Here is an 8,528-nt window from a genome sequence, read left to right as displayed (position 1 = left end):
CTGCCCTTGAGATTGCCAATCACTTCAAAAACAAAATTGACACAATTCGCAAGGACATTGCCGCAACTCACACGCCCTCTCAACCTGTCCCCTCTCACACAGCTACCCCCTTATCCCCCCTCCCCCTCGACATAACCCGCAGGGACTTCGTCGCTGCTCAAACTCTCTCCAACCCCCTTCACCCTCACTCAGCTACCCCCTCATCACCCCTCTCCCACGGCCCCACCACTGCTCTGACCTCCTCTTCCACCCCACCCTACATTCCTCATACTGAAGCTCCCCCAACACTCCACACCTTTGACCTTACTACCATCGAGGAAGTCTCCAAGACCCTCTCTGATGCCCGCCTCACCACCTGCCCCCTCGACCCTATCCCCTCACAACTCCTACGACCTTCCTCCTCCTCCATCCTACGCTCCCTCACCCACATCTTCAATCTCTCCCTCTCCTCAGGCACTTTCCCCTCCCCTCTGAAACATGCACACATCACCCCCATACTTAAAAAGCCCTCCCTGGACCCCAATGACCCGAACAACCTCAGACCCATCTCCCTGCTCCCATTTACATCTAAACTCCTCGAGCGCCTAGTCTACACCCGCCTATGCTCTCACCTCAACGACAACAACCTCCTCGATCCCCTACAGTCCGGCTTCCGTCCCCTACACTCCACCGAAACTGCCTTACTCAAACTCTCCAACGACCTGCTAACCGCCAAAGCTAATGGACACTATTCAGTGCTCCTACTCCTTGACCTCTCTGCGGCCTTCGACACAGTCGACCACCCCCTCCTCCTCAAAAAACTACACTCCCTCGGCCTCAGAGATTCTGCTCTCTCCTGGATCTCATCCTACCTGTCACAACGCTCTTTCAGCGTTACCTATAATGCTACCACCTCCCCCTCACTCCCCCTCTCTGTTGGGGTCCCTCAAGGCTCTGTCCTCGGGCCCCTTCTCTTCTCCATCTATACCTCCTCCCTTGGCCAACTCATACACTCTCACGGCTTCAACTACCACCTCTATGCCGACGACACACAAATCTATCTCTCAACCCCCCACCTCACCCCCTTGGTCTCAGCCCGAATCACACACCTACTGAGCGACATATCAGACTGGATGTCGCTCCACTTCCTTAAATTGAACCTCTCCAAAACCGAGTTTCTTGTCTTCCCCCCAGCCCGGACACCACCCCCCATTGATTTCTCCGTCACATCCAACAACGCTACCATCAAACCCGCCCTGCAGGCCAGAGTACTGGGTGTCATTCTGGACTCCAACCTATCCTTCCAGCCCCAAGTCCAATCTTTAACAAACTCGTGCAGACTCCACCTCCGCAACATCGCCAAAATCCGCACGTTCCTAACCCCAGAAACCACTAAACAGCTCATCCACTCCCTCATCATATCACGACTCGACTACTGCAACTCCCTCCTCACTGGCCTGCCTCGCCGCTGGCTATCCCCTCTTCAGTCCATCCTGAACACGGCTGCCAGACTCATTCACCTTTCCAACCGCTCTGTCTCCGCCACCCCCCTCTGCCAATCCCTCCACTGGCTTCCGATTGCGCAACGGATCAAATTCAAAATCCTAACGCTGACGTACAAAGCTGTCCACCATACTGCCCCGAACTACATCACTGACCTAATATCCAAGTACCGCCCAGCACGCACACTCCGCTCCTCACAAGACCTCCTTCTCTCTAGTTCCCTGGTCTCCTCCTCCCATGCCCGCCTCCAGGACTTCTCCAGGGTGTCACCCATCCTCTGGAACTCCCTGCCCCAACCCATCAGATTATCACCTACTCTCCTCTCCTTTAGGCACACCCTGAAAACCCATCTCTTCAGGGAAGCCTACCCCACCCCCTGCTAACTTGCCTCCCTCCTCCACTCTTCCTACCACTCCATCCCCCACAGCTATCTCCTCCTGTGCCACCACCCCCTCCCTCCTAGATTGTAAGCTCGAAAGAGCAGGGCCCTTGATCCCCTCATGTTTTGCATTGTATTGGTATTGTTCTGTCACATGTTCTGTCCCCCTTTGTAATGTACAGCGCTGAGTGAACTATTGGCGCTTTATAAATACTGTATAATAATAATAATAAATAGTTTAAGGGTGAATAGTTTAATTATACTTAAGTCTATTTTGCTCTGGGTCAAGAATGTCAAGAATGCATAACATGCAGAATTTAGAGGCCAAAAACTAGTAAAGTACAGAATGCTTCCCAAGCACATATTCCTCCCTCCTCCCAGTATAATCCCATCCTTTCCCCCATGACATCTTCAGCACTCTCCCCCACTCTCCAAACTGTGCTCACCAGACCTTGGCATGGAGTTGGAAAAATGTAACCAGAGAGCAGGATTAGTAAAGATAACTACCTTTAATATAAATATCCACACTTACAGTACATCACAATACGGGACAAGTAGCTCCAAGAGATGAGAGGATGGTATAGACACCATGGACGGATTACGAGCATGCTGATTCAGTGATCTGGTAAGCACAGAGCCAAATCATCCAGGAGGAGAACTAACGGTGGTATCTTGTGGCCATACTGCTAAGCTTGGAGCACGAGCAATGCCGGGATGTGCACGGGCAACTGCAAAATTCAGGGTCAACACCCTCTTTGTCATGTCATGTTTGCCCAATGAGGGGAAAAGTTGGCTTTTTAACCTGGAGGATGCTTCTTAACATTGTGGGTGGCAGGAGAGAATGACAGCTGGAAGAAAGCAATTAGCGGGAGATGCAGGGGAGAGACTGTTGTTGTAAACATCTCACTGATGCAGCAGAGCAGAGCAGCAAGAGCCACAAAGAGGAAATTTATAACAATGTCATAACCAAGTTCTGGTGAGTGCATTTGATGTTGGTTTCTGCACGGGTGGAAGGTGGAAGTTTATTTGGAATTTTCTGATCACACGTGGACTTTTTGGTGTCTGATAACAATATAATTAAGGATATCCACTATTAATTTCTACACTTTATATAATAATATTTCTTATGAGTGGATTTAGAAGTCTAATTTTGTATTTATATTTTTTAAAATTACTCTACTGTATGTTTAAAAATTGCTGGGTACAAAATGTGTACATTCTGCACATTTGATGTTCTCAGAGAATGTGCAACGGATGTGATCTCGAAAAATGCGACATCTAGAATAATACATTCTAAAAGTACCGCTCCATCAGTAGTCTTCAAACATTTTAGTATGAGAGACACGTCTTATAGTTTGCAAATATTTATGAAATGAAAACAAATCCACTTTATAAATATACTGTAGCAAAAACTTGGTACCAGGTGTAAGTATCTCTGATTTTCCCATTTCCATTCTAAATTGGTGCGCAGTTCTGCTCCCAAACATAGGCCCACCAGATGCGCTATCCTTGTTTGGGAAAAAACATTTCATTCATTGTTGTGAAAAGCCTTTCACTGTCATATGGGGAAGGTTTTCAGGAGTCTCCCGCCCCACACCTGTCTCATGGGTTAGAAAGGGTAAGGCTAGGTTTAGGTTTGTTAGCTTTTGCATGTTTTGTGCCTGGTCATAATTTTGAAGTAATCAAAACAATATGTAATTTGGTAATTTTCCTGTTAGACACATAGCTCACATGGACATATGGTAAACATTCTGTATATTTAAAATCCACAGGATCCCATGAAGAAAACAACATTATTAACAATATACAATTTATTACAGCAGTGTATTGAACATCAGAACTGCTCTGGTAAATGTGAAAATGTGAATATTTTTCAATACCATGCACCCCGTTGCAGTTTGTATAATAAGACAAAGAAATATATTTAGTGCAAGAAATGTAAAGTTTAATTGAGCAGGGTTAATCAACCAGCAGTAACAAGATGCAGGATTTAACAGATCTAAAATAGGATGTGTGGTGATTTTGCAGAGAAATAAATTAGTATCTCAAGCTTTGGGCCCAAATGCGAAGTCTTCATTTATCACAGCAGAAACTTCCTTGGCCTTGGCAAGGATCACAGGGAGCAGGACAGCAGGAGACAGGGACAACACAAGGGTTGCATGGATTGCATGGATCTGCCAATAAAGAAATATTTAATTAGTAATAAACTATTGCTTAGTGTAAAATATATTTTCACTATTGACTACAGGTGATATTTATTTTTAAAGTTAGCAGTCATATTAAACATTTGATAGCAAATTAAATTTCCAAAATGCCTTAAATTTAGCCATGGTTTCTTTTTCTATGTGTGTATCCATTATTCAGTTTGCAGAATAGGTGTTTAGCCAAACTTCTTTTGATACGTTTTTTGGGATAGAAAATTTTCTTGAAACAAATATCAATGGGCAGTCCGTAATTGGTTTTTACACCTCTGACAATTTCCACCCTACAACAACAAATGCATATATTTACTCAACTCCCACATAAGCTAGTTATACGCAGTTAGATTTCTCTTGTTCAACCCTTGGCTGAATGAGAGAAAATGATTAGATTTCTCCATCCACACTGTTTAGTGTAGATGAAAGAATCTGCACTACACGCTATTGTAATCAAGCAGGTGCTTGAATACCTGAATACCTGAACAGTGACTGCATCTGAAAGAATGCAGTCGATGGTCAGCCAACAATTTTCCCCTATCAATGTTCCCTTCAATTACCTTCCATGTTTGTTTTGTCAAGCTTGATGAGGCCAAAAGGGCCACCCACAGCTGAATTTGCATCCTTTTCAGTGGGAATTGGCTGAAATTAAATCTGTGTATGGCTAGCTTTAATCCCCATTGGATTTTTCATTCAAGTCAACAGCCAATTCATAACATTGGAAATGGTAACTAAAACTAAATTTTAGATGCAAATTAATTTATTAAAGATATGAAAAAAATATTATTTCATTTGTCCAAAACCTTTTCAGGTGTAGAGGGTAGAGTGGTTTAATGTACAGAGATTTTTAGACATCTGTGTCTGAGAGACCCGGGAATATTAGAAGTTTCGCAGTTGAGATCCATCTGTGAAAAACATTGTGAGGCACATTTTCAGTGCCTGGGTACTGGAATAGGATGCAAACTTTGAGATGCTCCCAGGATTTTCCTTGCAGCAAACATTAAAAATTGGTCAACTAGGTCCAGTAGAAAACACATTATGTGGCACCTATAACGTGCCAGAGTACTGGAACAGACCAGGAGAGGTGGCAGGAGCTATTTTGATGGCAGGTATCATCATTTTTTTGGAGGGGTCTGGATGACAAATGTTTAGTCTGAAGCATTGGTATCAGGGGTCCCCCTCTTTGATGACCTGAACTTAGTGTCCTCCTAAAGGTGTTTGAGCATAAAAGGCCCAGTTTCCCACAGATTGCCTGCAACAAAGAACCCTGAGTCGTCACTAGAGACAACACTGTCCTCAACAATTTCACTTCACCTACTGACAACTCCCAGGGTTAAGGAGTGGGGAAATGTCCTCCTTGAAGCCTGCCCCATTTCCTTCTCCTCAATTTCAGAACACCAACCATCCTCCTTCAAGTATTCCTCTTCTGCCTCCTGATGCCTCTACCTCGCAGCATGCATGATGTAAGGAATAAATAAGAGGAGTATTGAGAGCCTTTGGTTGCTAGCACATCCTATTAAAGTGCTGCTCCCACTGAGCTCTGTGGTGCAGAGTCATGTGTTTCCTCATGTGTGTGGTACCTAAATAATTGAGTTTTAAAATGGCTGATACTCTGTAGGCAGAGACTACAAGTGGTGCTGTTGACAGCAAATACCTTTTTTTTTTAAAACCGTCCACCCTGCAGAGCTCTGTAGACCAGCCATAGGGATAGCAGTGGTCTGTACCTGTGAGGCAAAGCTGCCAGATGGATCAGGATGGCTTGCAGAACTGCTGCCTCTCACTTTAGACCCTCCTCACATTTTTATTAAAGGGAATTGCCCAAATATAATGGCAGCTATGAAAACAGAGGGGAATAAATATATGGCATGTGGTGCACACTATATCACACCAGTATTATATATCATTCATTGATATTTATGGCAATCATGTCTTTCTCTTCTTTACCTTGTTGGCGAACATGTTGACCCTGAGGTTTACATGCTGAAAAAAACAAACAAACAAACAAACATACATTAAAGAAAAAATCCAGACAGCAATTAACAGCAATGCTATCAATCAAAAATTGCAATTGTGGTAGAGTTCAGTTGGTAGAGTCAAAGAAAAATGCACCACTCCAGCCCACAAGTGCTACCCTCAGAGGCTGGTATGGAGTCCATCACTCCTCCACAAATGAAAAAGCCACACTCTGATGATGTCTTCACAGGCAAAACATTAATCAGCCAACAAGCTGTAGCAAATCCCACATGGAAGAAAAATATATTTTAAATATATATTTAAAATATTCTTCCCAAATATATTGACATATATTTGAAATACTGACATTTTGTCCATATTCAATATATATATATATATATATATATATATATATATATATATATATATAAAATGAAATGTGTTTTTTATATATAACAAAATATATGAAAAATATTTTTAAAAACATATTTGTTTTAAATATATTCTTCAGATTTTTTTTTTAACATATAAAAAAGTCATTTTAACATATGTTTTTACATGTATTTGTAAATGCATTCCAAAAATGTAGATTAAATGTATTTTTAAAGACATACAGTATATTTGAAAATGTATTTTTAAAAATATTTTTCATATATTTTGTAATATATAAAAAATGCATCTTGACTGGTGCATATGACAGGTCCCTCAGCTTGTACTAAACCCTGTGGTAATGGAAGATTATAGCTGCAGGAGTAGAAGGGTATCAGACCATAGAGGATTTCAAATAAAACAACAGCCAGCAGCACAAGAAACACTTCACACTGATTACCTGCAGTCCCTTGTGCTGATCTTTTTTGGGGTGACTACACTTAGGCTTTAATGTATGTTCACCTAGCTTCTTTCTGGGTTTCTGAATGGTACTAATACCACAATGACATGATTCTGTGTTGTGTATCTAACCCTGTGTTGTAAAGATACAAAAGCAAATGGGAAGTGAAGTCAGAATATCTGGCCACAATTTCACGTTTATGGTAAACTCCAGTCAGAAATTAGAATTTAGTTCTATATAACATGTATATTTCTTTACATATCTCTACAATCTGATTTATCCTCTGATAATTTGTAGAAGCTATTATAGTGTAGAGTACGATAAGTACTGGAAAAAAATATTTTGTATGATAATTAAAGAGGCCACTCTGTCATTAACAATCAAAATGCCAAATAAAGTATCCCCTGAAAAGAAGATTATGAATACTTCCTCTTGTATTGCCCATGCCATCAAACTCCTGTAGAGAAATCACTACCTAAAGAGGGAATTTAGATTTTCTGCCCTCATCTCCCCCCCCCCCCAATACCTTACTGGGCTCAGTGGTTTCTTCTATTGACCCATACATCACTGCAGGACATGATAGTGACCTGGGGGTTGGTGGTAGGAACAACAGAGTGCAACGAGGGACCAGGAATCTACTCCAAAAAATGTGGTTCTGTTAAATCTTCAAGCTGTGATTTCTGTTCATTATAGTGCCATCATAGGCAGCAGAGGTAATAATTTACAATCGTCAATGTAGGGGGCACTTTCATTGGCAGTTGGAATTTAATGACAAAGTCACTCCAATAGTAATATTCAGCTAAAACTGAAGTAACTGATAAGTGATAACTGACATAAGTACTGTATATATCCACACCTAATAGAAAATGGCAAGATATTATTAATTGTACAATAGAATGTAGAATATAAAGCCTAAGTAATACTATGTATTGTTTGTTTATAAAAATGATATTGCATGTATAAATCACTTACGGTTTTGGCATGGATCTTTGCAGACTACGTTTTTCTGGCAAGGGTTCTTGCATGGATCTTGGCATTTGATCTTCTGGCTGCTGCATTTTTTGGCTCCAGACATATCTGCTTTTAGGTTTGCTTTGCCTTCTTGGAAAATTGAGAAGCCTGAAGAGAAGTTGATGTTTGAATGGCTTTCAATGGGGCCTTTTTATATAAAACGAAGGAGGAAATGAAATGAGGGCAAATTCTTCCCCTGGCTGGTCACAACATATTGAAAAGGCTTATCAACACATACCATCCAAATATTTATTATTCATTAATTGGTCATCCTTGCTCAGCACTTTGCTATGTATTTTTCTGCTCTCTGAGATTTTGTTTTTAATTATGACTAAATATTGAAGGAGTGCAAGTAGGAAGTGGAGGTTACAGTCATTTGAAGCATCCAAGGGAAATTGCATTAAGATATACACATAGGCGCATATTTTGAATTAGTAAACTTGGCTGTATATGGGGCTGTCTTTATTCAGAAGTACACAATTAAACCATTAGGCACCCTGATTCCTTTGCTCACCCTATTCACATTCACTATTTAGTGGTCGGCATTGACCCAAATCATACAAGCTTCAATTTTATTACTTTACAATCACCTTATGTGTTCTTTACTATTCCATTATAAAAAAAAACATTGTCAGGGCTGAACTGTGTGCGTATTTCATGTGAGCACCAAATGGTATTT

General features: G+C 41.4%; 1 long non-coding RNA gene across 1 annotated transcript; it reads right to left on the bottom strand.

Moving 5' to 3' along the window:
* Positions 1-3,784: 3,784 nt before the first annotated feature.
* On the bottom strand, positions 3,785-7,962 carry LOC149462724 (uncharacterized). The gene is made up of 3 exons (XR_016312609.1): positions 7,811-7,962; positions 6,001-6,036; positions 3,785-4,035 (listed from the first exon to the last, which is right to left on the bottom strand). It is a non-coding gene; the product is annotated as an uncharacterized LOC149462724 (long non-coding RNA).
* Between the last annotated feature and the right edge of the window lie 566 nt (positions 7,963-8,528).

The sequence above is a fragment of the Staurois parvus genome, unplaced genomic scaffold, assembly GCF_062004578.1.
Source record: "Staurois parvus isolate SC_StPar_1 unplaced genomic scaffold, SC_StPar_1.0 ptg000170l, whole genome shotgun sequence".
NCBI lineage: Eukaryota > Metazoa > Chordata > Amphibia > Anura > Ranidae > Staurois > Staurois parvus.
Note: the sequence above shows the minus strand (reverse complement) of the source record. Positions and strands in the feature narration are given on the sequence as shown.